The sequence below is a fragment of the Manacus vitellinus genome, unplaced genomic scaffold (assembly GCF_001715985.3).
Source record: "Manacus vitellinus isolate BGI_N305 unplaced genomic scaffold, ASM171598v3 scaffold_0_pilon, whole genome shotgun sequence".
Taxonomy (NCBI): Eukaryota; Metazoa; Chordata; class Aves; order Passeriformes; family Pipridae; genus Manacus; species Manacus vitellinus.
Genome location: NW_021938789.1, coordinates 12,449,222 through 12,473,067, shown reverse-complemented (window position 1 = coordinate 12,473,067; position 23,846 = coordinate 12,449,222). Strand labels below are relative to the sequence as shown.

The 23,846-nt window shown below is 39.4% G+C and overlaps 1 protein-coding gene and 1 non-coding gene across 2 annotated transcripts in view; both read left to right on the top strand.

Annotated features, from left to right (window-relative positions):
- The window catches only part of PPARGC1A (PPARG coactivator 1 alpha), a 367,267-nt gene that overhangs the window by 10,784 nt on the left and 332,637 nt on the right, over positions 1-23,846 (top strand). The gene's annotated exons all lie outside the window — the stretch shown is intronic.
- Positions 10,266-10,339, top strand: TRNAI-AAU. The gene has a single exon. It is a non-coding gene; the product is annotated as a tRNA-Ile (tRNA).

The following is a 23,846-nucleotide window of genomic DNA, read 5'->3' as shown; positions in this document are numbered from 1 at the left end:
CATAGTAGCCATCTTTGCTGGAGTGTCAGTTTTTGGCTAGAATATTTTAACACACTGGGGCTTTTCTCTGGTTATGAGTGGTTGAATCATTTCCAGCTGTGAAAACAGATGTGTGGCTTTTTTGGGAAGTAAAGTTAATTAGGGAAGGCTTATGAATTGATTCTTTTTTTTTTTATGGCAGGGTTAGAGGATGCCTTTAGAAATGAAGTAGATTTTTTTAATGAATGTGAATCTGGGCAGACCAATGCAAACAGCATCATAAGGAAAATTTTGGGCATATCCATGGCAAAAGGAACATTTCCATTGCACAATAACTTTTAAAACCCTGATAAAAATGAAAAGAAGAAATACTTACTATTTACACAGATAACTAATAAAGTTATAAAAATAAAAGGCAAATAAAAAGGACTAGTTAATTTTTGTGCATATTGTGTATTGATATTGTTGTTTGGCTGTTTTGTAAGGCAGCTCACAGTCGTTTTAGATCCATTTGGGCCAACAGTTCACAGACATCTCATTAAATTTTTTGTTTTCTTCATCTTTGACTTCTGTCTTTGAAAGGAATTCTCTAGGTGAAAACTGGAAAATATTTGCCATGTTTCAAACATTCTATTCCCTTTTGTGTTTAGCATAGTGATTTGTACCTTTAACATTGATGTCTGTCTATTTTTAAGTCTGCTGGTAGGCACAACCCAGTTTTGTGGAAAAGGGAGCATTTCATGTGAAGAAACTCTTAGTTTTGTGATATCTTTCTTACTCTTCTTGTTCTTGCTTGTTACATAAAATAAATGGCAAGGGATGTAAAAAACAAAACAGCAGTAATTGCTGTTAAAATTAATTAAAAAAATAAGTTTTATAAATTACAAAAAATTACTGTCGAAAATTAAACAAGCAAACTTGTTTAATTTTTTTATTCTTGTTGAAAATAAGTGTCCTGGAAATCTATTCATTAGAACATCCTGTAGCAAGGATGTTGTCCCTGGGCACATGCTGGGGCTGCATAGTGCATGGAGCACTGAAACCCCAGATGTACAGAAGTGTCTGTAGGATTATCAATAAACCTTCATGTCTAAATGAGCTATTAACTCACTGAGCAGCATTCAGCTTTTCTAAGACTACTGCAACTGTAAATTAACAATGCAAACAGGAAAAAAATAGATTGTTTATACATATATTTTGCATTTTTTTCCCATGGGAAAAATGAATAGTTGGAAAGATCATGGAGAGACCATTATAAAAAAACTGTATTTTTTGGAATCGCAGACATGTATCCATGAAAGGACTGACCACCTCTTCTCCCATGAGTAGGTTGAACTGTAGGACTTACTTGGTGCTTTGGATACATTCCTCCTTAGAGAGCCTCAGTGAATGGCTCTGCATGTTTAGGAGAGTGTGTTGCTGACGTGGGATTTGCAGAGAATGAGGAGATGATGTACTTCTCCTGTTTTAAATGTCCAGGAAGTGGGACAGTGGTTTTAGGTGTTTTTTGTAAGGGGCATTGCCCATTATTTAAGCAGAGTGACTGCCTACCTTTGGATTAGTAGTTGTCCAGGATGAAGAATGGATGTGGCAGTGCTACCTGCAGTTGCAGGTCTCTAAGGCTTTAACATGTTAGATTCCTGGGTTTGGATATAATTTTGCCAGGTGTTAACTATATGAACTGGGTTTTGCCACAGTTGTATGTCTCAAGCTATGGTTTGTGTTTGGTTAGTTTTGTTTCTTTGTGGTTTTTTTTTCATGCAGGTATCAATAAATATGATTTTACCGTCTTCAGGAATGTTATTAGATTAAAAAAGAAAACATGTAAAATTTCGTACTATAATGAGTAAATCTTGTCACTAGGGAAGGCAATATAAAGTGTAGAACTGGTTTTTAGTAGAAGATGTGTTGTTTTTATTTTTTCTTGGTGAAGAATTATTAAGTATAAGACAAAAAGCAAACAAGAGAATAAAAGGACTGGCATATTGAGAATATTTTATAAAAGTATTAATTCTTTTGTAGTTTAGAAGATGTAAAGCAAAGTGGCAGCAAAAGTCAAAGCTGTATTTGATTAGAAATCAAAAGGTTATTAATAGTGCTGATTACTTCAGCTTAGTTATATCTGCTCTAGTATTACTCTTATTTGTTTGCAACACTAATCAAGCTCACTGTAAGCCCTTATCTTTGACCAACCAGAAGAAATCATAAAGGGAAATAATTGTTTAGTGAGAAAGACTTTGATAACAGCATGACTCTTGTGTGGGAGACAAGGAGATAACACTGTCTGAATGAAATGATATAACCAAGGTAACTAAGGTGATAAATTCTTTAGCTGTCCTGTCCTCAGCAGTAAAATATACAGCAAATTAAAGGTGTCTTTTCAAGAATCATTTTAAGAACTGATTGTATTTGTAATTTGCATGTTTCACATTTGCATGTGTGGAGGAAATGGAGGACATTTGGTGTTAGGAATAATACAATTTTGTAAATCCACAAATTTAGCCACAGAGTTTGACCAGATGATTCAGCCCCCACTTACTATCCAGTTATCTCTCTATTGAATTGAAAACTATGGTTGGTGTTTGAATTTTACCAAAATATTTTCCAAAATTTAAGTGTTTATCTGAAGGAAGGCATCAAGCATTCAGTAAAGCTTTTGCTACTTACTGTACTGGTTAATCATTCATTGTTTGCTTTCCTTAGAAAGTCCTGTTTTTCAGTACAGTTGTTCAGAATTAATTTTCTAGGCAAAGGTTCTCTTTGTGACTTGACCTAGTAGGTTGGAAAGCCCTTCGGTATCTTTTTGCTTCTACCTCTGAAAAATATTTTTACTCAAGACACCAACGTGTCTTCTTTTTTTAAGCTAACCAGAGTGACCTCTTTAAGACTCTTACTGGAGGACATTTTTTTGCAGACTTAAGTACATTTGCATAACTTCTCTGTTTTCCTTCCAGTTTTTTGGTTTCCATTTAGGAAAATCAGATGCCAGAAGCATGAGATGGTATTTCAGTATTGGTCTCTACAATGCTATCAGTACTACAGAGAAGAATTTACTTACCTACTTCTCTTCATTACATTCAAGGTTCAAATTAATTCTTTTTGCTGCAGTATCACAATGAGAGTTCACATTGAGTAACTTGTGCACTTCAGTACTTATTGTCTTAACTGAGTCATGATTATTCAGGTTATAGTCTCCCATCCTGTACATATGTTACATTTTCTGTTCATTGATCTGCACCTCAGTACTTTTTTTATCCAAACAGGCTCAAGATCAAGCAAGCAAGGAAGAGGCAAGTACATGTATTTTAGCATCAGCGATGGCCCGTAGTGGTTTCAGTGTGGTGCAATGTGCAGTCAGGTGTGCTGAGGAAGTTACCATGCCAGTTGTTCACCTTTACTGCCCCTTTGTGTTAGTGTGGTTTTTGTGACAGAAGGCCCTCCATCCCAATTTTCAAGCTTAACTGCACACCAAATTGCTCCCTAACCTAATTCTTTCAAAATGACCTAAATTAATAAAAACATTGAAAAAATTCGACTGTTACGAATCTTAACAACCACAAGCAAACCTGCCTTAATTTTGAAAAAGCTTGAGTACAGTACAGTAGCGATATGCTGTCATGCTGGGTGATCGTCAAGAAGTGATGATGAGCAACTAGAGGTCTATAGGGGTGGTAGCCTGGGTCAGCTGCAGCCTCAAGAGACTCTCTGAATTCAGCCTGTTTGCTGTAAAAGCACTGAATTCGGAGAGGTACTAAGTAAGTAAGAATTAAATGCTTTTTCTTTGAAAGATTCGAGATGGAAACACAATGGGAGCTTCTTGGTTTCAATAGATGTGGATTTTTCCTCTACAGAGCTATGGATAATGAATGTGTCTTTCTGGAGGTCTGTGTTGAGGTTGTGATTTTTATTTTTTCCCCCACACCTTTTCAAGGAAGTAATGATTTTGAGTGATCAGGTTTTTGAAGGCTCAGCTTCAGACATCGTAAAGAGGGTTGACTTTCAACAGCTAATTGTTTAGCCATTACTGAATTTTTGGGCTTTTTGAGCAACTAAATCTTGAACAACAAGAATCAATGTCTCTTGACATGTGTGTCTCTAATATTTAATGTGTGAAGACAGCTTGTAACCACATTGCAGGGAAAGCTATGGAAACCTTGCTAGGCTGGATTATGCAGAGAATTGCCAGTAGTCACAGAAATTGATTACTGTAGCTGATATCTCTTTTTAATAATGTATTCTTATGATGTTTGTAAATCACAAGCAGGGCTTTGAAGACCTGAATACCTGCTGTGTAACTTTTTGAAACCACACCTAGTATGGTCAGTCTCTTATATAGTTCCACAGTGCAGGGCTCTGAACTTCATGCATAACATCCGTCTGTTCCCCAGTCTGATTTGATGGCATATATTTTGCTTGCAGATTTTTATAAGGTGAAACTGAAGACTGTAACAGGCTGTCCTGATATCTGTGTCAGACTTATGTGAGATAAAACACAGCCTGAAATAATTCCCTGTAAACTGTCAGTGACCAGCAAGAGTTTTGATTTGGCAGTGATGACTGTATTTAGAGCTGAGCCCAGGGCACTTAATGTAACAACTGTCAAAGGCTTGTTTTCTGAAGGTGCATGGATGTGAGAAGTAAGGTGCCTTTCAGTAAGACTTCAGTTACATTCTTCTAAAATATATACTGCTGTGTAGGAATATTTGACATGATTTAAAATTAACTGGCTCAGATTACAAAGGCAACAGCGCTAGGTTGTACTTCCGTCTTCTAGTGAATTAGTTACTCCAGGTTGGCAAGCATGTTAGTGTTCATTCTTCTGCTGTGCAGATCACAGAATTGTTAGGGTTGGAAGGGACCTCTGAAATAGAAGAGGTATGCATCATAAAATCATCTAACTCAGAGTTAACTTAAAGAGTGGCAAAATGTGTTTAAAAGAGTCATGTGTAGCTAGTGCTCTGGTAGGGTAGCACACAGAAATTTCCATTTTAAGAAGTTAAACTCAAATGGAAGGGTTATCAACCATTGGAACAGGCTGTCCAGGGAAGTGCTTGAGTCAGCATGCCTGGAGATACTTAAAAGATGTGTAGATGTGGTGCTTAGGGACATGGTTTAATGATGGGCTTGGCAATGCTGGGTTAGTAGTCAGACTTGATGATCTTAAAGGTCTTTTTCAACCTAAACAATTCTGTGATTCTGTGAAAGTGTTAAACATTGTCTTGCTCTTCCTGTATTTCTTGTTCTCCCCAGCACCTTCCTGTTAAGAAGTAGCACAATATGTGGCATTTAGTATGTGTTTAATCTCTCTTTTGTTTTTAAACAGATCTTCTTCAGCTGGTAGCAGCTTTAAGAATTAAGTGAGGAGAATTGTAGAAATAAAAGCAAATGAGAGAAGCCAATGTAATGATGCTTTATACTTACATATAAGTTTTCTGTTATTTGGAAACTCAAGGGCTGTTGCTTTTGGTTGCCAAATGTTAGGCTGATTGCTTTCAAGGTGAAGCTGTACTGTGCTGCTTTGAACTGATACTGCATGATTAGGGTAATAAGTAAGTGCCACTTAATTGGAACAGGCCTGATCAGAAGACATTCCAGGTAACTGATTTAAGCCAAACAATACTTAATTGCAATGACTGTTGCTTAATGGGCATGGTAATTATGTGCATTGGGGATACCTTCAAATGATTCATTGGTGGTTGGGTCTTTTGTGTCTCCCTCACTGTTGGCTCTTTTTCCTGTTACTCAAAACAGCTTTCAGTGTCTTCGTAAATAGCCATGATTCATTCAGAAAGCAGATAAAAACCATGGTTGGCTTTTAATAAATCTGTGCCAGAGGTTTAAAATAGACTTGTTTAAAATCATGATGCCTCTAAAGATTTTTGAAGACTTTTTTTATTTGCTTTGAAGATTTTGAACTGTTGGGTTTGCTTTTTCAATTTTCTATAAGATCAGGAATGTTAGAAATGGAAATAAGAAAAGACAAGTCACATAATTTCTTGGCTTCTGGATCAGGGCAGGCTCTAACATCATGAGACTTACTAAATCATAAAAGTTGATATGTTCTCTGCCCTTGGCAAATCATGGACTTGCTTTAGTTCTGTCATATTTTCTTCTCAGGATTGCTTGCTTTTTTCTGCACAAACCTACCTAAAGTGTTACAAAATAAACTTTACAACTGGGGAGCCCCCCTTATAGTTAAAACTGAACAAAGAAAAAAACGGGTCCTTTACCCACTTTTACTCAAACTTTGGCCTGAGATGTTTGCACTTTCATAATTTAGCCTTGCTCTGCCTACCTTCTCTGTTGCTTTATTATATCATCAGTATGAGGTGCTAATATTTCCAGCTTCAATTGCTTTATTTCTGTCTACTTTTTCCATACACATTTTCATACTTGTACACTGATTTTTTTGCGGCAGACCCAGGTGTTTATATGGAATATTGCGGAGAGATGTAGTATTTTCTGATTAGTCTGGCAGATGATTTTTCTTCTGATGCTAATCTTACTTTTTAATTTTTAATTCCAAAAATCTCATGCTTCCATATTTTTCAGTTTTCTGTCTTGTTTATAAAGTGAACATGTTGGATTAACAGAAGTAAAAGTGTTTCAGTTTAAAAGACTTAAAATATTTCCATTTGTTATTTCTAGAATAACAAGTGCTCTTATGTTCTTCCCCCCTGCCTTACTACTTCCAGCACTTGACATGTGGGTAGATTTTGGCAATGGCTCCTGCAAGAAGTGATTTTCAGTGACAGGAATATGTTTAAGACATTTTCATTGTTTAAAAACCAGACGCATATCTCTGTCAGCAAATTCTCTGCACATAAGAAAGAAGGACAGTATTTTTATCGTGGACCTCAAGAACACTATATTACAGAAACACAGAATATTCTGACTTGGAAGGGACCCACAATAATCAAGTCCAGCTCTTAAGTGAATGGCCTGTACAGGGATCAAACCCACAACCTCGGCGTTATTAGCACCATGCTCTGACCAACTGAGCTAATCCCTAATTACGTTTCCTCGCTCTGCACCTCTAAAATGGTAGCAGCATTTTCAAAATGTCTCTCTATTTTGGTGCTTTTATTATGCTTCCACCCTGCCTCGAGATTCAAAGAAGGGCCTGATTTGCAGTGGATAGAGATGTAGTACTTTCAGAAAGTCTAGGCTTCTTTAAAGTGTCTAAAGGTTGGTACTGTTTTCCTGTAGAAATTAAAAATGGAACCAAAATTATTTAAAACACACTTGCAAGACCACTTAGTTTAGTAAATTTGATGTCTCTAAAGCACATTAGTGAAATCTAGACCCTTATTTTGCTAGGAATTGTACTTACTAATGCAATCTCTTTTAAGTCAAGGACTTGTATTAAAAAACCCCAAACAAGTAAATTAATAAATAAGAAAATCATAAATCTAATTTAAAACATGAATCCAACATTGCCAGTGTAATAGCGTATTATTCTACTTCTCTGATGTATAAATAAACACACATTTTTATCACAGCATGACTTTCACTTCAGTGCAACATAAATGCAATTCTTTCATCAGTAATTTCCACTTATATACACAAATCTTGAAGTAAAAGTAGTCATAAAACATAGCTGAGTTAAATCTGTTGGCCAGTCTACAGAATATATGTACTTCTTTTTGTAACTGATTTTATAGTTTTTCCCTTTTGCTGTACTAAATACTGCTGTTAAGGAGAGCAGTAATTTTAAATATTTGGAGTAAAATTAGGAATAGTTACAATGTTTCTCATTTAGTAACAGATTTTAAAATAAAGGCCAAAATTGTTAGAGAGTTAAAAAGTAAAATAGTTTGTTTTAAGCTAGCAGAACTATTAAATAGGTTGTAATTTGGTGATTTGGCCAGAGTACAGTTAATGTAGGCAGAGATGGCTGACTTCTGCTGAGGACCTACCCACTGCCTGTATGGGAATTAGAGTTCCTTCACTTGTCCGTGCATTGTGGAGCTGTTTCAATGAAATGCTGCAATTTATTTTTAAGGTTTCCAGACTCTGTATCAAAATCTGTCCCTTATTGGTTGGAGTATCTGTTGAGACTGGCAGTTACCTGGCTCAGCCTGATGGCTGTGGCTTCTTGTGTAAGGACACAAGAGGAATGACGTAAGGATGCTCGCGGTGGTGTGAAACCGTGTTACAAGATGTGGTCCCATAGCAAATGCGGTTTTTTGCCTAGCTGTCAGTATTTTAAAGGTCCTTTTGCCTCTCACCCGAAAGGAGGGTGCTTCCATCTCTCTTATCTTCCTCCTATACCTGGATATTTTATTACTGGTGTGTTGCTGTGGGGGAGTGGCAGCAGCTATGGTTACAGGCCATTGAGGCTGCAGCAGAGGTGCTGTTTTCATCACTGTGCTCCATCTCTTGTCTTACGATGCAGACAAGCTCAGTGTGTTTCTCACTTGTGCTGTTTCTGATGCAGTTGTTTTGGGATATGAAGCCTTTCATTTTTTTCATAGCCATCATAATCTCTCTCTTTTTATCCTCCCTTGGCATGTCAGTCAGAGTGCAGGAAGGAAGAGTGGATGCCCAGAGGACCTTGTAGTGTGAGTGGTATGTGCATGATTTATGTAGTACCCTACAGAGCTGTGTACTCTGAGTTGGAGAGTGCAGGTTACCATGACTTACTTGGTTGAGACCCCTTATTCAGGGGAGAGGTGACTGCATATCTTCATGGGAGATGGTGGGGGAAGAGCAGACAATAGGCTTTCTGTGTTGGTTTCAACTTGTTTACTGTGGGAATTGTAGCTGAATAGAATCTTTTGAAAGCTTTGTTACATGAGAGGAGATAAGTGCTCTCATGAAACACTAGTAAGGATGTAAGAAAAGACACAAAGGGCCATGTAAAAAAAAATGGAGAAATGGGCCATCTCTAATATAAGAGACACTACTACTAGATTCTGGTAGTGCTTCTAAAGTCATAAATTGATAATGCTATTAGTGTTAGATGCTGGAACTGCTGTTGGTGTCCAACAGCAGGACTGATTTATCCACTGGGAGAGAGAGTCCTGCTGTACCTGTGGAGAAAAATGTATTAAAAATATGAAAACCAGTGAATGACGTTGTTTGGGAAATACCGACGTCTACTTTACACAATGCCTGCATTATTGCATTTCAAACACCTTCAGATATGTAACCTAGAGCAAATTAGGAGAGTGTATAGTACTGGTTTGTATTAGGCACTCAGATGGTATATAGAAGGGGATAAAAAGGAAGGGAAAGGAAACATACAAAGGATTTGAGGTGTTGATAGCTAAAGGATAAATGAGAGTTGGTTTTCCATCAGGGATGGAAACTCAAGTAGGAGAATGCAGAAAGTGTTTTTTCCTTCAGGGAAGAACAAGCTCTGCTTAGTGGTATTGCTTGCTTAAGTAGCAGACCCAGTCATATGTGGGCACCCTCTTAAAATAGGCCATACACAAATGCCAAATGAAAGATAGTACCTGCCTGATAGAGCTTACCCTGCCAATATAATAGAAGATATGATAGGCGAGTGCAGGCAGGTGGGGAGGTGCAAGGAGACATTGAAATGTTGATCTCTAATCTCTGTATTTACTAATGTACTGGTCCTGCTCTGCAAGCAGACAGGACAGAGACCTGTGCTCTTGAGGACCTGGTGCTGCTTACAGCAGTTGTTTTCTCTTTAGCATGGGGGGGTTACTTGGGGAATGTGTCAGAGCTGCTCAAGCTTTTAGGAAAGACACATAAGGAGACTTCTGACAGCCCTGAGACTTAAGTCAGCACCTACCTGTACCAGTGGTACAACTAAGACTTGTATCAATATAATGAACACCTCAGTAAGGCAAGTAGAATTGGAGAGGTGTCATAGGACAACAGGTGAAATAACAGTCTGAGGTCTCTGTACTCTTAGAGAAGTATTACTTCAGTGACTCTGCTAAGGAGTGTGTAACGACTCACCTGCCGAATCAGCTAGCTCTGAAAATGGATGGTGCTGGAGCGCCGGGCCCACACCCGTTGCCGGCAGTGCGAAGCCTGGGGGGCTAGGCTGTGAGAGTAGGAGGGCTGCTGCGGTGAGCCTCGAGCCTGGGGCGCGGGCCTGGGTGGAGCCGCCGCGGGTGGTGGTGGTAGCAAATATTCAAACAAGCGGTTTGAAGGCCGAAGTGGAGCAGGGTTCCATGTGGACAGCAGTTGAACATGGGTCAGTCGCCTAAGTGATAGGCGAGCGCCATTCCAAAAGGGCGGGCGATGGCCTCTGCCGCCCTTAGCCGATCGAAAGGGAGTCAGGATCAGATCCTTGAATCCGGAGTGGCTGGTTAGCTCAGTTGGTTAGAGTGTGGTGCTAATAACGCCAAGGTTGCGGGTTCGATCCCCCTACGGGCCAAGGGATACTTTTAGACCATGGTGAAGCAGGTTGTCCCCCTGCAGTCCATGGAAGGGTGACCCACAGGACAGCAGACTTGGAAGACCTGTTGCCCTATGGGTGGACTTCTTTTCCTGCACTGATGCAGGGGGAGGAGGGAAAACATGGAAGGAAGGAGGCGTGGTTGGAAAGTGTGTTTAAGACTGTTTTATTTCTCCCTCTTTAGCTCTTATTCTGTTAGTAATAAATTTAGTACTATCCTCATGTTGATTTTTGTTTTGCCTGTGACTTCTCCCAGCTCTTAGTGATTTTAGTGAGTGCCTAGAATACGGCCAGGGTCAACCCACGACACTGTACTAATAATTTTTTTGTGGTTATACAACATACTTTAGCTTTAGATGATTAAAGCAGAGCATTCCTCAAACATTGTGATTTTAGCATAGTGTATCCGTTTTTTACTTGAACTTATACTTCTATCTTGTTCTAAAACAATGTGTCAAACTTTACAGAAGGTGTCATATATGTCAATAGTTGTGTACTGAAGAAATGCTCTCTGGCTCCCAAAAGAGCAGTCTCTATTAAAACAGGCACCAGGAGGTCACCTCAGGTCATAAGCTGTGTGGAAAACATAAAACCATTCTGACTTTTCCAAAAGTTTTTGTATACAAACAAGTAACAAGGTAAGGTATTCAATATATTTGATTCCGTTTCAGACTTCTGTAATCAAAAAACCTGCAATCCCAATCTAGTAATCTGATAGTATACAAAAAAACCCTGTCAGCATGCATCATCTTCCCCCCCCCGCCCCGCTTCCCCCAAATAGGTACAAAAATCTCAATTTTGTTCATGTTAAAATCAGGTAAACTCTGCATTGTGAACCTTGCAATGTAGTGTTATGCAAAGAACCAAGTTCATTTTGGGAGATTCTCATGTTACAAAAGGGTGAAAATATAGTTGTGTGTTTGACAGCAGATAATCTGGTGACATTTGGGTAACTTTGTTTACCACTCAGGAGGTCAGTGCAAGCAGCTAAGCAGTTGGTCCATGTACCAATAAGTAGATCCCACTAAATGACAGTGATAGAGTGTTGCAGATTGGACCTCATTTTTCATTTCCTGCTTGTAGAATAGTTCCATTCAAATCCCTTCTTTTTTAGGATTTGATGTATTGCAACCCATGTATTTGGAAGTTAAATAATGAATATCTGTGAAAATTAGGTATGAGCAAATCAAGTGGAGAGCATTTGGAAAATGTAAAATGGTTTTTAGATTCACAGAATTTTTCAACTTTTTGGAATTTTTTTTTTTACTCCCAAGAATAAGCACTGTATTATGTCCAAGAAACATCAGTTGTGGCAGGGAGTGGGAGAGGGAGAGTCAAGGGGAGAAGAATAGGTTTATCTGAATAGAAGTTCTGTGCAGATGCTGAAGAAAACGAAAGATGATGTTGCATGGCAGAGTTAATCTGTTTCAGCAAGTATATATACTGTAGATGGAGTAGCAGCTGAATTGCTGTAGAAATTAATTTGCCCCACACAGAATAAGTTGAATAATTTACTAGAATAAACATGCAGGGCCATGATGGGAAGCCATCTATTCAGTGTATCTGTAAAGAGACAAAAAATTAAAGTAGTCTTGTAACATGCTCTTTGCAAACAGAGAGGGAAGACATGAAAGGATTTCTTTCATGAAAAAATGTGTGTATGATAGGATAGAGAAGTAGAATGGAGAGAAGTCATGCTGCCATCTTGAGCAAATATGGATACTCAGAAAAACGGACTCGCCAGCTCTGGCATCTGATAATATAAAGGAAGAGTTTTTAGTGTTGCTCCTCATATTGATGGATGTTTCTTTTGTCTAGAGGACGGAACTACTGGAACCTTAAGCAATCTGTCCCTGGAGCAATGCAGCTGTGTACTGTTCCTAACACAGCACCTGTGGCAGTTGTATGTGAGTTCTTTGTGATGGCCACAAAGCTTGTATGGTTCCTACCAATAGTACAGTGGTGGAATATGGTGTTCAATTAGAATAACATCTAATTTTATTTTCCTTCTCAGCGAAGTAATAGAATGTCCTAGGTCTCCAGCAGAAGCCTGACAGAGGGGGAGCAAACTCCTTGTGTAGATATATGTGTATCATCTATGGAATGAGGCCTTCGCCTGCCATCCTGACTGGAGCAGCCTGCTAGTGCATTCTGTGGGACTGGGGAGCAGCGGGAGCAGCCTGACAGAGGAGAGGGAACTGTGATGGCTTTCATTTGGTCTGTATCAGAAGATGCTTATGTCTTTTGCAAAGTATTGAATGATTAATTTCCATTAGGACCAATTGAATCAGTACATTATTAAGGAGATAGAACCCTGATTTCTTTGTTACAGCCTGATGTCACATCAATAAGCACACATGCAACTGTCTCCATTTTTCTCCAGAACATTATGGAAGTGTTATATTGGGACTGGCTGTGCATGTAAAACATACCCTGTGAGACAAAACGTGTTTGTGGTGTTGGAGAGCTTTCCTGGCAGCCGAATTTGGTGAAGTGTATTTACTTGAGGTGGAATGCATCTTGGGAGATGTTAACCAGGAGTCTCTACACAGCTGTTTGGGCTCCCTTAGTAGCTTCAGAAAAGAAGAGATGTGTCCATAGAGCGACTGACCCTCAACTGGTGGTTGAATTTTAATGCACTTGTTAAAATGCATTACTGCTACATGGCTGAAGGTGACATAAAATTCATCTTTACTGGTATGATGGCAAATAGTTTCATTACAGTGACTAGTAACTGGGCACTCCTGTGCAGGTAAGCGTGTTTGCCTTCAGACACACTATAACTGGCATATTAGAGATGAGAGCTGATTTTACCAATATTGGACTGCATGCTAAAAGAGTTGGTAGAAATATTCTCTGAAGTTACAGAGAGATCTTTTTTTCTGACTTTGTGATGTTTCCCACCATACCAAGTCATTTGAAATTTGGGCTTCCATACAGACAGGTGAAGTAGTTTGTGGTAAGTTGGCAGAAAGGATACTGGGGTATCCAGGTCTTCAAATACTTGATTTCAGTAAGGTAGCTGTGTACCATTTTCCTTCTGCTTGTTTTGCTATTGAAAGAGGAACAGCCAGATTTCTTCTGCTGCTGATGCCTATAAAATTCTGACTCGCAGAACTGCTTTTCTAACCACTGCTGGGAAATGAGTTCAGTGGGGTGGTTGATGGAGCAGCTGCTCCCTGTGCCTTGCCCATCTGAGAAGATTATTCTGCTGTCAGTTGATTTGCCTTAACTGCCTACCCGAAGTTCTTCCACTGTCCTTACATGGATCATCTTCTGGTGAATTTGCGAAGCCTTATACCTTGGATCCATTAGTGAAGCAGACTTTCTTGTGCACACTTAATTTGTTGTGCCCTCATGAGAACAGTTCTGTGCTACCCACGGCTTATGATTAGTCTGGCTTTTGAAGGCTGATTCAGCAGACATATCTCCTATAGTAGTCTCAAGTGCAGCAAGTATTATGCATATCTGCTGTATCAAATTCCATGGAGCTTGTGGGTGGTTTGAAAATAATGTGAGCTAAGCAGTTTTTGAGCACAGCTTGTTTCTGTAGATGAAGGCACAATAGCTTCTACAAAGTGCATATTTTTAATTTTTTTTTGTCATGTACACTAATCAGGAGCTTAGAAGTAGGAAGTTTCAGTGAGAACCACTCTTTCTTTATGATCTGGGTGAACTGAGAGAATTCAGTTTGCAGTGTTCAGGAATTGCTGGAAAACATGTAAGTAGAAGATTTGTGACGTTTGAAAGACAGTGCCATGACAGAGATGTACAGCAAGTTTTAATAATTTTATATGTGTATAGATCTACACGGGTGTAGTGATTCCACTCTATACCATTAAGAGCTTAAGGTTTGTCTCAGGTTATACTGAACTTCTCAAAAAAGAGCTAGTAGCTCTGGATAGTGAAGAAATACCTTGAAGTGATTTTTTTTTTTAAATTTTAATATGATGGATGATGACATTGTATTTTCTTTTATGTAAGATCAGTGGTTCCACAAAAGGGTGCTTGCATCATAAGTGTTGTGGTAAATGACTTGAAAAAAAAAAAAGAAAACTGACTTTCTTTTCTAAGTTCAGGCTTGTAGTTTTAGAAGGGGTATTGCTGCTGTTTAGCATTGTTGTCATCACTAGCGTTTACTGCTGAAGGGAAACTGTTTATCATGTCCTTTCCTATCTTTTTTTTTTCTTTTTCAAAAAGAAAAGGGAAAGCTTAATGTGCAGACAGCATATTGTTCCCCTCACGTGGAACCTGTGAACAAATAATACCAGTGGCAGGAAGGGCACAACTCACGATAGTATGACAGGGACTTGTCCTACAACCTCCCTGTGATCTTAATGCAATGAACAGTAGAGGGGAATGCAGCATGGGTAGTGAATCTTGGTAATTTTTCCTTATTTTACATATCCATTAGCTCCATAGCTGCTGAGTCTTTTGCGGGAGGAGCTGAAGGCAGGCATGGTATAGCCTGAGTAGTGTTCCTGAAGGTAGAGGCACACTGCCAGTGCTCAGTTCTGTATACATCTCTGTTGCTGTGTTGTTAAATGCAGTAGTTTGCATGGAACACCTTGTACTCCTTCAAAGAATCTACACCTAAGAGTACTTAACAATTCCCTGTGTTACCTTTGCATCCGACTGCAGATGTGTCAGCCTTTCTGCTGAAAGCGACAGAATCTGGAGGTAGTAGAGGGCAGAATTGCAAGCTTGCTTATGTTATAATCCAGTTGGTTTGTAATGCTTCTCTGTAACCAGCTGATGTTTCTTCTTTGAGCAACAGTCTTTGATGGGTGTTTGACATTTTTGCTTTTGCTGATGCTGACACCTGACACTACCATTGGCCCTTTGATTGCTTTTGCAAAAATCATGGAGTTGCCTCTAATACACACCATTTTTTGTGAATCAGACATATCTTTTTTTTTTTTTCCCTGCGTATAGGTGACTTGTGAGAAGAGGCTGTTATTTTAGCACAGGGATGCAAGAGGAAGTCAGAAGGAATGCCTGTTACAGCAGTGTTGTAGGTGCGTGGATGGGCAGTTCTTAGGAGCAGTAGGGCAGCAACTTTCAGTAGAACAATAGGTGATAAAGCACGTGTTAAAGAGGCAGAACAGCCTGGCCTCTTAGGCTGAGAAAAGCAAAAGTTGATATTGGAGGACTGTATTTGGGGGATCAGAATTGTCTGTCAGTGACAAATATCCCGTTAGAGGCATGGCCTGTGTAACATAGGAGCAGCACCATGCCCTTTAACATGTACCCTGGTCCTAAAATCAGTTGCCTTTTTGCATACCAAAGGACAATATACTGGCAGAAGAATAAGTTCAGTGTATATAACTGAGGTACCTCCTTAGTTTTGTGAACAGTGTTATTTGATTCAAGAGATGACTGAACCAGCAGAGCAGCAGCTGGCAAGACAGGCCAGGAAGGGCTGAACCCTATGTCTGCTTGAAGGAGGGACAAATACTGTTTCAGTGAAAACAGTTCAACCTTTTCCTAGGCGTTAGAGACAAAAAGTATAGGTAGAGGTCTTTGTAATCTGAGCAAACAAGTGCTTGGCCATAACATTATATGAGCATAAACATGAAATCTTTGTAGTGATCTCAGCAGCATACTAACCTAGAGGCTTCTGAAAGTGTTCTGTCTTTTGATTACTTTCTATTTTGTTAAAAATGGTCAGTCCACTCAAGTTTCTTAAGGATCTGCTTTGTAGAGTAAGTTCTTTCTGAACCAAGAAAGGTGTATTGGCAGTGCCTAATTGCTATATTAATTTGAAGGTGATGGTTATTTCCATATTCTGATGAGTCAGACCCTGGTTATCCGAGTCTGTCTAGCCCAGATACCTCAGTTAGCCAAGTGTTAGTGCTGATCACAGAGGTTTGACATGAAAATATAAGTCTTCAAGTGTTGGTGCACCGGTTATGCTCTTAGCACATAAATCTTTCTGTACATTGGCAGATAAATGAACTTGGTGACCTACTAGGTCTTTTCCATCTCTCTCTTACATGATTGTCCATGTTGAAGCCCTAGAGTATCACCGTTGTTGGCTCCTTCTGAGCCAGCTGGCCTCAGGGAAGGAATCTGTCTGTCAGTGACTAGGAGAGCTCACCAACTGGCCATGAGTTGTGTGCTGGCTCAGGAGACCCCTCCTTCATACTTTTATAGCCTCCAGAAATGGGCCTCTCTATTACCTGAACCCGTGATTGTTTGGAGATTGCTGGGCTTTCCAACGACCCAGGGATAATAGCCTTGTGCTTTATAGTGTTCTGCTGCCCTTTAAATTTGAAGTGCAGCGAGAGCAAAGTGTGGCAGTACTTGAAATAGCAGGAAGTGGAGTCAGCCGGGGATCTCTGTAGAGGTCAAAAGCAAATGGGGTGCAGTCCCAGCATACCGTGCTGCTGGACCAGCGTATCCATTTGCAGCCTTCACAGTAACTTAAATATGCTCTGTCCTATTGCAGCTAAAGGGGAAAGATAACTGTGGCATTACAACTGGCATTCTGCCTGTGAGATGGATCCCACGTGTGGCGTGAGGCTTTCAAGCAGAGGGAGCACATGTCTCCCCTGTCATCAGTGCACTGAGATTAAGATAGTGTGCAGCTCATGAGCTGGGAGTGTGAATTACCACTGTATGAATATTTATCCTTTGCTCCTCTGGGCCCAACATAACAATGGCTTCTAGGACATTACTACAGTGGAAGAAGAAGCCTTTGAATCCAAAATACCATCTTTTCTTTTTGGTGTTCCAGGCGTTACAGAGGAAAGGGTAAATGTGTGAAGAGATGAATCTCTTGTAAAAAGGGTGAAGAGATAAGTAGGTTAGATAAACAAGAGGATAGCAGAAGTAGGAGAACAAACAAATGAAAAATATGTGAATAAAGTGAAGAGAGAAGCTGATATCTGGAGAAATGGCCATATTCTCAGAAATGACTAGGAGTTTTGGGACACTCCCCCAGTCTCACTTTATTTCTCGTGAGGATTAAGCTTCTGGGAGTATAAGCCACTATTGGAAAGGCTCTTCTGGATTCCTGACATACTAGGAGAAGCTTCTCATTGTCACTGAAACTATACAATATTGGGAAATACATATGTGGGTTGCCTGTGTGCTATCCTTATAGGATCCTGAGGGAAGCAAGATGAAGGTGCATTGACAGTAAGGAGCCAGGTGGAATGTGATGTACTTTCAACTTCAAGACCACAGAAGGAAGAGTATTGAGTTTTGAAGTGCCTGGTCGCAAAGGCCTAACAGACAAGTAGCTGTGCAGAGTCAGAATGAAGGTTTATACAGCCTTGTGTGAAGATCTTGGAATCTGATTTACAAATCTGTATTTATTACCCCCCTCCCCTTCCTGTGGTGATGTGTAAGATTCCTTCTGTCAACAGGTGCTCTGAGAATATCCTTCAATGTCTTGTGAGCAACAAAAGCTGTCTGATATGTCTTATATGCCACAATAATATCTAGACTTACTGTGATATGAAGCACTTTTGGATGCTGAGTTCATATTCAAGGAAAACCACAGTCAGCTTACATCAGGGTATGTTAGTGTATGACTGTGTCTTTGAATAGCTAATTTCTGTGCAGCACACTCTGCACTGCCCTGATACCTGGTGATTAAATAGCATTCTTTAAAGTGGCACTAATATTGTGCATCTTCTGGCAGAAGTTCTTAAAATCTGCACCGATTGTAGTTGTTCAGTAAGAGGTAAGTATGCCCCTTAGGAGAGCTGCAAGGGAAAACAGCTTATCTGCACACACCTGAAACTGGAAGAGACAATTCACTGGAACTTAATTGGCTGCATGCTGGAAAGACTAATGATGATTCTGCATTCCATTGGCAAAGAAATGAGGTAGATGGCAAAAAAAGCTCTTATTATAGTGCCTGGGTAGTAGAAATTTATGAGAAGCTTGTTCTGCTTTTGCAACCCGTGATGTCATTTCAAAATCTTGCCTTAAGGATTTTAAGAAAGAAAGCTGCAATACTGTATGTAAGCTAAAGAAAAGGACACCTGCACCAAATCTGACAATGACTTTGTTTCTATCATGTCACATCCTAACTACTGCAAATGTTGCTGTAAAAGAGTAATTTAATCTTATTTGCAGCATTTTCTTAGTAAAAGGGTGTAGAGTGGGAAAAGGAAGAAGAAGCAGCTATTTCATGTTGATATAATACTGCTAGTAGTAGTGTTTGACTAGCCCTGAGCACTGAGCTTAGATTTCATAAGGTTTTTACTATAACCCTAAAATTTGTCATGCGTCATGTCAGCTATTTCAGATCCCATCCACGTGTATGTCATGTAGAATTGTTTTAGGCAGTTATTAAGAACAGATTTCATCTGTCATTTTGTCATGATATTGTTAGTCATTGGTAACTCTTGTCAAATAGTTTTTGTTTTTTACTTTCTTGAATAACTTGGAGACATCCACAAACCTTGATGTTTGACTTCAAAGTAAGGGTCATTTCATCCTTTTCCTGGATCATTTGGTAGTGTGTTGGACAGCAACAGCTATAGATCTAGAATAAGTTTCTACAGGACTTCACTGAATCTCTCCTTTGAAAAAACTACCCTCTTACTTTTCTTTAACCTTATTTCTGCTGACCACCCCTACTACCCCTCTGCCCAAGACACTTCTAGTCTTCATCCAGAGCAATGTCAATGAGGAAATTTTCTTTGAATTCAAGAAGACTTTTTTACAATGATCACTTGTGCCTGCATGTGCAGCTATTTCTTCAGAGATCTCTAGTGTATGAAGAGCACGTGTCCTTCTACAAAACCTGTTTCGGTCTTTCTGCAAGAAGAGAGGTCATTAGATTGTTGGCAGTAAGGGGCATTCAAAAACTGCGATTTCAATGGCAATTAAAAACTGAGATTAATGAAAAACTAATTGTGAAACTGGATTCTGTACTTTTTTGTTACAAAGCTCTGGCTTTAAGAAACACACCAAATATTGGGGCATTGACAACAGGAACTCTCCATTAATTTCAGATGCTTATTTTAAAATGTTTTAGTTTTTGACTTGGTATTTGAATGCCAAGTCCAAAATTTCAGCACTAAGCCATTTTCTAGTTGTTCAGCCTCCTGGCTGAAGCAACGGTTACTTTAGTTTACACTTCCCTAGCTTCTGTGTATCTGAGAGGATTTTGTCCATAAGAGTGCATTACCAAGAAAGCTCTATACTAGAGGGCACAAAAAGCATAGAACCTTCTGAATTTGATACAGGAGATGATGGTATGTCATCCTCTAGATATATATTTTTTCCTTCCTCCCATAATTCCACACCTATAGGAGCTACACGGGATTACCTAGGAAGTCTGTGTCCATTCAGTATCTGCTGGGGAAGTGGTACCGTGGTTTCTCCATGTTGTTTTGAAGTTGTTTTAGGGGAACCACTTTATTCAGTCTTGTTCTGTTTCAAAAGACAGGAGGTATCTCCCTCCATTCTCTCCTAAATGCTAATGATATTAAAAAAAAACACAAGCCAACAAAACCAAACAACAACAACAACAAAAAACCCCCCAAACAAACAACCAAAACAAAAAACCCCAAACAAACAAGGATTGAAAGATAGATTGGATCTACTTAAAGGTGATTTTTTGCTACCTGGCCCTGTTTGTTGAACTACTGACCTGGAAGTCAAAGACCTCAGTAGTCCTTTGAGCTGTCTGTCCCCTGTGGATGGAACAGCAGATACCAGTAGCAATGACTGGCGTGCAGGAGGATTTTTTGATGAGAAACTACTGTGCAGTGAAAACTAGTCCTATGAAAATGCATTCCATGGTAGCAGAGCAGCAATTAATTCCTGTCTCTCCCCACTGGGAGATGACTAATATTTAGGTTATTGCCAGACTTTTAATAAAAAATAAAAAGCAAACCCATTCCAAGAGACTGAGGTTCTGATGAGCTTTCTCATTAAATTATATTTTTTATTATTTTACATATTATATATAGGAAGCTGTTTTAATTATTTCGATACCTGCAATTAGAAGCAATGCCATGAGACTACTGTAACATTTGGAGTGGAGATGTACTCAACATTTCTGGCATTCCAGTGTATTGGCATGTGACTGTCCATGCTGTGCATCAAGGCTGTGCTGAGGATAGGTGGCTAACTAGGTGGGCTGAGGAGTCATTATGTAAGCTAACTTGCTTCTGTGTCGTTTTGTCAATAGAGGTGTTATAAAAATCAGTAGTAAGCTGTTTGGGAACTGGGTATTTGCCAAACGAAAAGAATTAACACCTTCTTGAATATCAGCAGTAGAAATTGGGTCATCTGAGGAGTTAGCCGTGTGCTCAGATTTAGATGATAACTGTAGTTCATTTAAGAAGAGAATGTAAGATAATTGTGAAGAAGGCTGTGGGAGTGAGCATGTTTCTTGCAAATATACAAAAAAGATTAATGTAGGTTTTTTAGGGAACAAATTGGCTGTCTGCTCCATCTTAAGCATAAGAATGTGCTTTGCTACTGAAATCATTCTTCTTTTTAGCTTCCTTATTTTATACAACACATCTTTTTGATAACTTGTCTCCTACTCTGGCTGCATCTGAAGTATCCCACTGGCTTGCTCAGCTTTTGAAGAGGCGTATCATCTTGGCTGGTGAAATTGCTTCCTGTTTACAGAGGGCGATGTTACATCCCAAATCATACCAGGACATACTGAAACTTGGTGTCTTGTTTCAGAAAATTAAATGGGAAATTGGTTGTTCCTTAGAGACTCAAGTCATGGGAATAATCCAGAACAGGAAAATGAGGATTTGTAGGTAAAGCAAGGAGAGTTACTGGAGGATGAATCACTCAGTAACTATTGCACAGTGTTGTGGAAATTCTTCATTGTGAGAGTGGTGAGGCACTGGAACAAGTTGCCCAGAGAAGTTGTGGATGCCCTGTCCTTGGAAGTGTTCAAGCCCCAGATAGATGGGCCTGGAGCCGTCTTGTTCTAGTGGAAGGTGTCCTTGTTCATGGCAGACTGCTTGGATGTAGATGACCTTTAAGGTTCCTTCCAAACTAAACCATGCTAAGATTCTGCCTGGTAGTCTTTCTTATTTTAAGTTTTCATTTAAAAAATTTTTTGACCAGTCATTTATCCCTGTTGCCTTGAGACATTACCTGTCTGAAGAACCACCTGAACATCATTTGAATCTCAGTTTATACTCACACTAGGTATTTCCTGCTTTCCTCAGCATGTACAAAAGCCCTAGAGGGGAGTATTACCCTTCTTGTTGGAGCCTAGCAGTGAGGAGGCAGTCACTGATTTCAGGACTGGGTTGCTCCTGGAATGTTACATGCTGTGGACAGGATGGGAGCAGTCAAGGTAATGCTGCTTGGCACCTGGTGACAAGAGCATCTGTTGTCTGAAGAGAAGAGTGAAGTTATAAATTACAACTTCAATAATATGAAGGATTCTTCTTCCTTGCTGCTTTAATGCTCAGCCTCTGTTCCTCAACATAGTGTTTTAGACTTCAAAGTGAAAAGAGTGCTGTCTATGATGTTTGTATTGGTTTAGCAGACTCAAAACTGTACTGTTGTCAGTTTGAGATCGTAAAGGTGTCGAAGGTATCCTTCATTCAAGAAAATGCAAAATGGTCATAATAAGAACAGTCTTAGAAGTGTAAACAAAAATGTGAGATGTATGTTGCTTCTCAGTGAACTTCTTTTCTTCCTTATCATCAAAGATGTTGTTCAGATGGGATGCCTGGAGATGCAGGGCACCTGCTGCAGTTGGTGGGGAGTCTCCTCTGTCTTGTGTCTTACGTCGTCATCTTGCTCAGGGTTAAGAGATTCTGACTGCATGGTTAACACTTGCCCCTACTTTCTTGAAGTCTGTTGTGATGATTGCAAAAGATTTGTCTCTTTTGTGGCTGATCTGCTATCCTCAAATTTGTATCAAAAGAACTAAAGGTCTTATGGGTGTGACTAATTCAGACTTTTTTTTAAATTGGTCTGAATGTGCAGATAGCTAGCTGAGTCCCTTTCCCCAGATCTTAGCACTTCTGTTGAGGCACAGCTGTATTGTGAGCACCAGAACTTTCATTTTAGGGAAGTCATTGTTTTTTAGAAACTTTCAGCAGGGTGGCTAAGGTGGACAGCTATCAGAATAAATAATTATTTTGTGGGTGAAACTTGTGCCTAAAGGTAAAGAAAAGAACTGAACCTTTTCTTTTCCTTTGCTAACCATTATGGGGGGTTGAAAAGTTGGGAAGTTTGAGAAATGTTCTGAATTGTGTGTTTTCAGTTGTATATTGATATCCTAAATTTTAAGTTGTCAACACTGGGCTTTGCTGCTTAAGTCCACGCTGTGCTTACAGATCCTGTGAATCTGTGCTCTGAACAATCTGTTTTTCTAGGAATTTGCATTTACTCTGCCTTCACTCAAATTTTGTGCTATAGAGCTTACATAGGTATTTTAAAATCATGTTAGCTGTGGCCCTCCCAAGCACCAGTGCATGTGTATTTACGATGTGGCTGTTTTATTGGTGTGGACAAAATAGATTAATGTCCTGAGTTGGGTATGTCCACATGGCACAGTGAAATGTGTGCTGACATGTCTGAGCTGGTGCTCCCTTATGGAGACAGTTTAATTACATCAATGTAGTGATTGCACCAGGTGGATATATAGGATTTTACAGTTTAGAATTAGCCTGTTTGTCTCTGCAGAGGGTGGTGCGGTGTTGTAGATGTAGAACTAAGGCTGGTAGAGCTAGGAATTAAATCTGAATCTCTTGGATTTCGGGCCGGTGTCCAAATTAGTGTGGTGGGATTTTTGGTTTGTTTGTTTCTTTTAACACTTTTTGACTCCTACAGTAGCAGCCAGAAGATTCATTCATTGTCAGAGTTCATCTAATTAAGGCCTTTCCAGGCACTTCAGTGTTGCCCTGTTAACCTTCACAATCAGTGGAAAGATTCAACTTCTCACATTTTTTGCCAGAGGTGGATTGGATTCTTACTGAGATACAGTGCCCTTTCTGAGTGGTTGCAGTTACAGATAGTAGAGCTGGGAGAAGCAGTAGTGAGGAATTTTCAGAATAGTACATGGTGAAATATGTTAAAGAGTGTGTACAATATAAGGGGCTATTGTCTCTCTTGAAGGGATATGCGATATCTGTACAACGTATGTTGTCTAAAAATTGAGTCAGCATATTGGACTTTTCCAGTGCAGCACGACTATATTTTTTAGATCATTATAAAGCTACCTAGTGGGATAACACAGGAGAGGGGGAGAAATCCATGCGTGCAAACTAGCTTTGTAACAGCGTGAGTGTCTATGGCAAGATTGCATCACTTACTTACTAGCTATGGAACTGCTGTGAGCGTCATACCATACCTAAGCTATAGTATATAGTTTAAAGTCATTACTGGTCATTATTTGGTAGTTAATGCCTGAGGAAACTATATATTATTCCTACTATGAATTATTTCTTTACTGGTTTTGCTTTCCTGTTTTACTGAATATCTGCTGACAACATCCCGAGTCCCTTCAAAGCTGGATTACAGTGGTTGA